This window comes from Populus euphratica, unplaced genomic scaffold, assembly GCF_000495115.2.
Source record: "Populus euphratica unplaced genomic scaffold, PopEup_1.0 scaffold25.1, whole genome shotgun sequence".
Lineage (NCBI taxonomy): Eukaryota > Viridiplantae > Streptophyta > Magnoliopsida > Malpighiales > Salicaceae > Populus > Populus euphratica.
The window spans coordinates 1127599-1136451 of NW_011499851.1; the positions used below are offsets into that span (position 1 = coordinate 1127599).

Consider the following 8853-nt stretch of genomic DNA (forward strand, 5'->3'; position numbering starts at 1 on the left):
ATAGCAAGAGAAGGTAGAGGAAGAAAAAATCTTATGGGATGTTTTTGGTGAAAACAAGTTAAAAATTGGACTTTTAAAATCTAAAAACTTGGAAACTTGGAAACTAAGTTTTTAGCCATTAGAGAGGATTGAAATTTGAACTAGAAAATAATGCACGTTTGTTTTATTGATAAATTAGGATCCATTAAAAAAAATAACATGCGAGTTTTACAATCCAGGTTAATACATGTATAGGCTTTATTTTTAAGTCCATATGCACAGGCCCATTCTTTAAGGCCTAGGCACGATTGAACTTTTTGTTAAATGTCTCTTAACTTCCTTTTTTTTTTAAAAAAAAAGAATAAAATTCTCTTTATAAATTTATTAAAATTTACAAAACACTTAAAGGGTAATGCTTTTACCATACACTACCTTACAAAACACTATTTATTCCGGTAATTCTTTGTTGTTTTTTTATTAATCTATGTATTTTTTCTAATTTTTATTTCTTCTTTCAACATTTGGTTTGCTGGAGATTAAGTTTTATAATTTATTTCAATTTTCTTTTATACAAGATTGACTCGAGTTTTTTTCTTTTTTTAATTGACTATTTTTTTTATTTCATCCTTCAACTTTTTATTAACTTGAAATTATGTTTTATAATTTTTTTATTTGTTTTCTACTAGGTTATTTCATCTCATAACTCAAGTCACGAGTTTTGTAATTTAATTTGAGTTGACTCAAGTTATTTTTTTAGTCCCTTTTTAAATTGATGTTTTTTTTTAATCTTATCATTCAAAATTGGATTTATTAGGAATAATATTGAATAATGTATCTTAATTTTTTTTATATAAAGTTATACTAACCTCATGTCCCAAGTCTAGAGTTTGGTAAGTTAGTCTATGTTTTTTTTAGTTTGTTTTTATGAGGTTATCTTAGTTTTATAACTTATCTTAACTTGAGTTTTTTAATATCATTTTTTAATTTTATCATTCAACATTTGATTAATTAATAATTCAATTTTTTATTTTTTATTTGATTTCTGTGAGGTTATCTTATTCTTATAAACTCGATCATAAGTTTGACAAATTAACTAAGGTTAACTTGAGTGATTTTTTTTTATATTTTTTAATTTGATTGTTCAACATTGAGTTGATTAAGAATTAAAATTTATAATTTATTTTAATTTATTTTTTATAAGGTTATCATGGTTTTATTAGGGATGATATGGGTAGATAGATTGTTAGTTTCACTATTAATATCAAGATTTACACATTAGTAAATGCTGAATTAGGAGCAATTACTAATGGCTTGCAATTAGCTTGGTTCAAAGTATTATGTAAAATTATTTTAGAATCTAATTCATCATTAGCAATTGATTTAATCACTAAAGATAAGATTATCATTGAAAAAAATTATAATCTAATCATGCAAGTGATGGTTTTCTTATCAAAAGAATATGATATTCAAGTGATTCATATCTACAAATAAGGGTGTTCAGTGGCAGATTGGCTAGCCAATTATGATTTAATTAGGAGTTTTTTTTATAAATCTTCAATTTCTCTTCATGACCTTCATATGGGTCTTTACTGTAGCTTGTATTGTGATCTGATTGAATCAACTTTATCATATTTAATTTAATTGAATGTTTAACCCAAATTGTAACAAAAAAAAATTATGGTCTCATAACTAAAGATATGGACTTTATAAGTTGACCTAGGATTATCTAATATATTTTAATTTTAATTTTTTAAAGATATTTTCTTAAATATTTTTAGTTAAATTATATTTTTATTAGTCATTTAAATTATTTTGAACTTGTTAAGTTGATCCGGTCAACTCCTATATGTTTTTGTTTTTGCTAGAATAAATATGAGCAACACCTGTATAATTTTTTTGCACCAAAAAAGTTATATATCTAAAAAATTATCCAATTATGTTAAGGTTAAAACTTTCAATAATGATATTAAAAATTATTTTATAAATAATTATGTGAAATGTATATATTTTTTTAAAATATTCTCATTAATATTAAATATAGAAAAAGAATAAAATATTTTTTATTATAATTTTTACATGATTTGTTTTATATTTATACTTTTTAGGTGCATCCAAATCATCAATTCATAATTTTTTTTTTATTTTTTAGTTAAGATTTATTTCTATGATCATAATAAAATTTTAATTATTATTTTTTAAGAATACATGAATATAAATATATAATAAAATTTTAATTATTATTTTTTAAGAATACATGAATATAATTTTAATTATTTTATTTTGTCTAGATCATAATTTTAAAAATAGTTTATTATGATCTAGACAAAAAATACATGAATAAGAAAAAAATATTTTGATTATTATTTTTTATTCAATAAACTATGTTGATAATGAAAAAAATATTATTTTTAAAATAAAATAAAAATTATATAAATTAAAAATATAATTTATAATATAAAATATAATTTTTTTAATTTTTTATAAATATTTTTTTAATTATTTAATTAAATAAAAAATAGATTTTAAAAATATTTCGAGTGTTATGTTTCAAAACGAAGAAAAAGGCACAGCTATGCTGCCCATATACACATGGCATGGCATGGCTAGGCAAAAAGCCAGCAAAAACCAATGGCCGCCCACGCCGGCAGTCACATATACAAAGCGAGAGGACCCACCACACAGCATTCTTTTTATTTTCCTTAATAACAGATCGTCTCAAATCAGAAGGATAGACTGTGTCGAAGAGAGAAAATGACTCGAGGAAAGCAGAAGATCGAAGCCCAGAGGAAAAACGCAGAAAGGAATCAGAAATCTAAGGGATCTCAGTTTGAAGCCCGAGCTGTTGCTCTCAAGGTTACCTGCCCCATCTGTAAGGTTATCACTGCTTTACTCTCTCCTTTTCTTTTCTCTCGTATCATCATACACTTTTATTTTTTCAATCTGATCTGCTTTTTTTTTTTTTAATTGTTGAAATGATTATAAATCGTGAAATTAATTCTTGATAAGTTTTGGGTCCTTTTCCCCTCTTTCTCTGTCGTTTAAGACTGTGAGTGTCCTTTTCAATATGGTGCGTTTTCGGATAAAATGGTGTGGGTTTGAAATTATATTTATCGAGTATTAATATAGTGGAGGGGGAGGAGATTGGTGATATTGTAAACCTATTATCGGATAGAGAGCTCCCAAGTTGTTGTTGTTTACCAAAAAACACTTGGAGGGTATAGAGACGAACTTGAAGAGATATGATTGTATTAGGTTATTTCCTGTTGTTTTTGTTTCATTAGGTCATGTAACATTTTTTTTCTTGGTACGGCTTTGATTTCTCTTTGTATTTAGTTTCTCAATTAGAAGTTGAGAATTTGAGGTCTGCCTGACGGCGTTCTTATTTAAGACGACCTTTTTCAGTAAGGTTATTGCTTATTCACGAGGGTTTTACTTGTTCTGGAAGCTGTAAGTTGAAAATCCTCTTACAAGCTTGTCTTTGGTTAGCCAATAAACCAGATTGTCCAGACAAGATTTTGAATATGATTCACACTTTGGACTGTGAGATGCACTATCTTACATATGGACTTTGATGATTTACATGTTGATTTCGCATAAAAACTGATGTGGGTTCTTTCTGAAATTGATGCTTGCTTGTAGTGCCACAGTGCAGCAAATTATATACATCATTGTAAAATTTAATTGTGGATCAAAGTGTGGTCTATTTAGAGTTACCACTTGATTCTTATGTTTTCAATCTGGATATGGCGTGGTTTGTATGTTTATCTTTCCTTCAAAACCAAAGTTTGCCATTCCAAACTGAAAACGTTGTGGTTTTACTCTGACTGTAATCCTTTTTAACTATTAACGCAAGTTTTTAAAGTAAAAACACAGTGCCATTACTCTATCACCATAACCTTTTGTAAACTCCTATGTCACTTTTTTTCTTCATATTACTTCATTATAAACAGTCACTTTACGAGCTAAGATCCAAATGCCATCTTTATACCTTGTTCCTATTCCAAGTGCTGTATTGGCCAACATTTGTGAATTGGGTGCAATAAACTGCTCTCACTTCACTAGTTGAAACTACCTTGTGTTTTAGTGAGATTTACCCGAAAAAAGAATAGAATTTTTTGAACAACTTATTTCCACTAATTTCTTAAGATTTCAATGATCAATAATCTCCTAATGCTTTTCTTTTACATATTTTTGCATGTATCTATAACTATATATAAAGGCACAAGGTGCATAAAAACTTTTGATTATCTATGTTACCCTTAAAATACTTTTGAAAGTCTGTAATGCCTTTAAATCATTTAAATGCCTTTTATACACATTTGATTTAATACATATATATTTCTATATTACTTTTTGAATATGTGTTTTCTATTTATTTTTCTTTTTTCTAATTTGTGTTTCCTATATAATTTTATTCCTGTTTTTCTAATTATACCATGTTTCCTATATTCCTTTTCTAATTTAGTATCCAATCTCATGTTTCTATATAACACATTCAATATGCCTTTTTTATAACACCATAAGCTTTTTTTCCTGAACACTTTTGTAGTAGAACCTATGATTTTAAGCGTGCATCAAAACATCATAGAATCTTCTTCTTTTTCTCAATCCATGCTAGGAAAACCCTTTTTTTCTTTATTCACTAAATTTTATGGCTTCCACTTATTATATTCGATTCAATAAACAATAAAAAGAAGAATACATTGCTCAGCAGCCCCTCTATAATTTTGAAAAAGGGCTTCTATCATTTCCATAATATTTTTAGCTATTAGAAATAAAAGACTTTGATTTTTTTTTTAAATTTTAAGTATTTTAAGCTATGGATGTTATATATATATTTTTTAATATTTTGAATATAATTCGCAAATATAAAGCAACTCATATAGTAATGTTTAACAAAAATTGAATAATCCATGTGCAAACAGAATTGCCTAAAAACTTGTCTTTGAAAAAAGCATAAATTCACTTCCAAGAGTATAAAACTGTAATAAGAAATTGAGATAAGCAATAGTTAAATATTTTAAAGGATTTAATTTCTTGTTTAGAATGCAACCAATTCAAGGATTGAGGCTTTAAAAATTATGATATCTGAGGAATTTAAAGGAGTGTTTTGGATTGGGTTTTGAAAGCAATGGTTTTAAGTGGCTTGAAATTCCGAACCATGGTTTTTAGAATGACCCATTTGGGATTATGAGCCTGCATTTTAAATTGAAAAACTGAACCACAATCCCTAACATGGACTTGATAATTTATGAAATGAGTGTTTAGGAGTGCGTTAGCTTCTGCTTTTGGGTGCGTTTCAAAAGTGTGTTTCACTGGAAAAATCATCAAATTGATGCTTTCTTTTAGTGCTATTTGATGGTTTTGATGTGCTAATGTCAAAAATAAAAAACAAGTTTGAAAAAAATAAATTATTTTGATGTATTTTAAAGTGAAAAACGCTTTTGAAAAGTACCGTGCACCATAGTACAAAACACACACAAAGTGTGTTCTTGTCTAGAAATGCCTGCATAAATCTCATTTTGGTACATATGAAATCTCGCTCTTTTTATTCAATTAAATGTGTTGGTGGGGTCATGATGCCCTTTATGGAAGAAGACTTGCCTTTTACTCAAACTGCAATTTAAGGAGAACAGCCAACAGGTAATGGCAGGTTCATGTTATTGGTCATATCTTCAACGGAGATGATAAGAAATTTAGACAAGGTTTAATCTCGCATGTGAGTTTCAGGAGTTCATTTTCAGTGATCAACTTGAGATTGTGTTTTGGTCAGTTTTGAGAGACGGTATAATTGCCCCATTAGCAGTTATTCATGAGAACATTCTTTTGCACATCAATCCTTTACAAATTTCTTTATTACAAGCAATTTGTAAGGTTTTTGCTAATCCTTTTATGGTAGTTGTTGTTGATCTTTGTGTTTTTGGTTTATAGATTTGGTTTGTACTAAACACAAGTTGCCTTTTGACTTTCAGGTTCAGCTGGCAAATAGTAATCAACTAGGTGATCATTATGCCTCCAAACATCCAAAAGAGAAGCCTCCTGCCGAATCGAGCTGATTTATCTTGGTCACTTGTGTAAAAAAACGAAGTTGTTCCAACCTGTCAAAGCATTATGTTAATGAATGTGTGTGACTGTTTTGTCATCTGAACTCGAGGAATTGATGATGTTTGTTTGTTGTTTTTTCATGTGGGAGCGATAAGTTTACATGGCTATGGTGTTGATTTTCTCGTCATTGATGTTTGTAACGACCATCAAGAACTTTTTCCTTAAGAATCAGCAAGTATGGCTAATTGATTGCAGGACGGAAAATTTTGAACCATGGAGATGTAGTTTGAAAGTGGGGAAAGGGAGTACATCGTTATGGTGGGGATAATAGGCACCAATTAAGTCTTTTGTGGGAGAATTGTAATGGAATCTGGGCTATCGCAATGGTTCTGTCGTTATCATTGTGAATATAATGACTTGTTTCTATACAATCCCAGATCAGACTAACATTGTTAGCGTTCAAATTGCTCCTTAGGATGATTTGTATTAATTATCGGGATGAAGACACTGTTCATTTTAGATAAAAATGCTCTCATGTAGAAGCCTTTGGGAAAAATACGAGTAGAAAAGGGAGGGTTGAACGGTATAAAGTTTAAACTCGTCGCCGGACACTCGTACATATTCCTAGATGTGGTTTTAGTGCTTGGTTGGCAGTAGAGTATGTGACAACCAAAGCAAGACAAAGGAAAATGTGAAGGAATATTGATCCTAATTATGTGATCATCAGGCCTCTTTTCCACTTGCTCAGGAATGAAAGCAGTGCGGGAAGCAAGTCATTTTGCGGCTTTGATTTTTTTTGTGTTGCGGTGGAATCTGCTTTTTATTTATTTATTTTTATATATTTTTAGATTATTTAATATGTTGATATCAAAAATAAATTAAAAAAATATTTTAATATATTTCTAAATAAAAGAAACTTTAAATAACAACCTCTATTATATTTTTAAACTAGAATTCAATCTCTATGGTTCTAAGACTGGCATCTAGCTACATATCATAATCTTATTGAATAAATAACCAACAAGAGAATGCTGTTGTATTATTAATTTGATAGATTGCCCAGGCGGTCCAAAAAGAAGCTTTGCAACAATAAAGTTTTAAGAGAAGCAGCTTGAAAAGCAAAATGCTCTGCATCTTTCTTTTTGTAGCAATTGGAACTTTGTGTTTTTGAGTTGTTCCTATGAATTTCTCCCTTCTTGTCAAAAAAACAAAAGAATGAAGCATGGAAAGGATCCCGTTCGTGTCAGGACAGCCATGAGATAGGTTAAAAATCTCAACTTTTGATTAAAATACATCATTGGAGTAAAGTTGGTCTTTAAAACTAAACTAAATGCATGCAGTTATATCAATAAACACAAGGTTATACTCGTAGTTAAGGGTATACTCGTATATTTTATGTTGATTATTCAGATAACTTTGCTTCTGTTGCAAGAATGGACATTAGACTATTATTTGCTATTATTGCACACAAGAACTGGAAAGCGTTTAAGTTAGTTGACAAGTCAGCATTATTAAATGATGTTTTATATAAAGATATTTATGTTAAATAACCAATTAGATTTATGATCCAAGAAAAAAAAATAAAATTTACACGCTAAAGAAAGTTTTATATAGATTAAAGCAATCACCTAAAACCTAATATAGCAGAATTAATAATTATATTTTAAGCTTTGGCTTTCAAAAAAAACTTATCTAAGCCCATTCTTTATGTGAAGAAAAATAATAATAACATTCTTATAATATCTTTTTATGCTGATGACCTTCTAGTAATGGGAAGCAATGCATAATAAGTTGAAAAATTCAAGTAAAAGATTATGCAAACTTTTAAAATAATTGATCCTAGCATTATGACATATTTTATTGGAATAAAATCAGTGTGGAGTCAGGATTTTTTTAAAAAGAGAGTAAATTACTAATAAATATTTGATATTATATGTTATATAGATGTGTTATATAAAGAAAGTAATTTAAAATATATGTACCAACTCAAGTCAAGTAAAATTAATTTTAAAATTAAAAAAACTTACAGTATAATTGTTTTCTTTGAGATTTTATATTTTAAAATTACTTCATAATGATTTTATTTTTAATCTCCTTAAAAATATCTTTCTTAATATATACAACAAATTTTCATTTATTTATTTCTAAATCTTCCAAGAAATAGAAAAGTTCTTGGCAACGATTCTATACTGACATATAGTCAAATTGATATTGTTCTTATTGACTTGTTGTTTTGTAGAAGTTGATTAAACATAAATATTAATTTTTTTAATTTATCTATTATGTCCCTAATTTTTTTAGTTGTCGTGTACTTCATTTTTAATCACTAATAAATTTATCACCATCATTTTTTATATAAAATTCATAGCAAAATTCTTATCAATTCATCAAATCTCATTTCAATATATATCTATTAGCATATAATATTACCCATACACATATTGATTCAAAAAATCCATAAATTATTATAAACCTTAACATTTTCAATAACTAATTATAAAGAAATAAAATTAAAATTAGATAATGAAATAAATAGAAAAGATGAAGAAAACTTTTCTAAAGCATAAAGTATAAGAGGTTACTTACTTAACTAATTAATAATTTAGGGCTTTAAGATAAATTTTATAGAAAAGAAAGGAGGTAGAGACAATAGTGAAAAAAGAAAAAGAGCTTGGATCAATTAGCGGCTAACAAAAAAAGAAAATCCTATAAAGCTATTATATTAATATTTTAATATAAAAAATACTTTGAAAATAAAATTAAGGGGGTAGTTTCCCCCTCTTGCTCCATTGTGGCTTCGCCACTAAATGAAATTTAACCAAAGTAAGA

General features: G+C 27.7%; 1 long non-coding RNA gene across 1 annotated transcript; it reads left to right on the forward strand.

Annotated features, from left to right (window-relative positions):
- The first annotated feature begins 2590 nt into the window (after nt 1-2590).
- On the forward strand, nt 2591-7037 carry LOC105121444 (uncharacterized). The gene is made up of 3 exons (XR_841550.1): nt 2591-2853; nt 5952-6830; nt 7012-7037. It is a non-coding gene; the product is annotated as an uncharacterized LOC105121444 (long non-coding RNA).
- The last annotated feature ends 1816 nt before the right edge of the window (nt 7038-8853 follow it).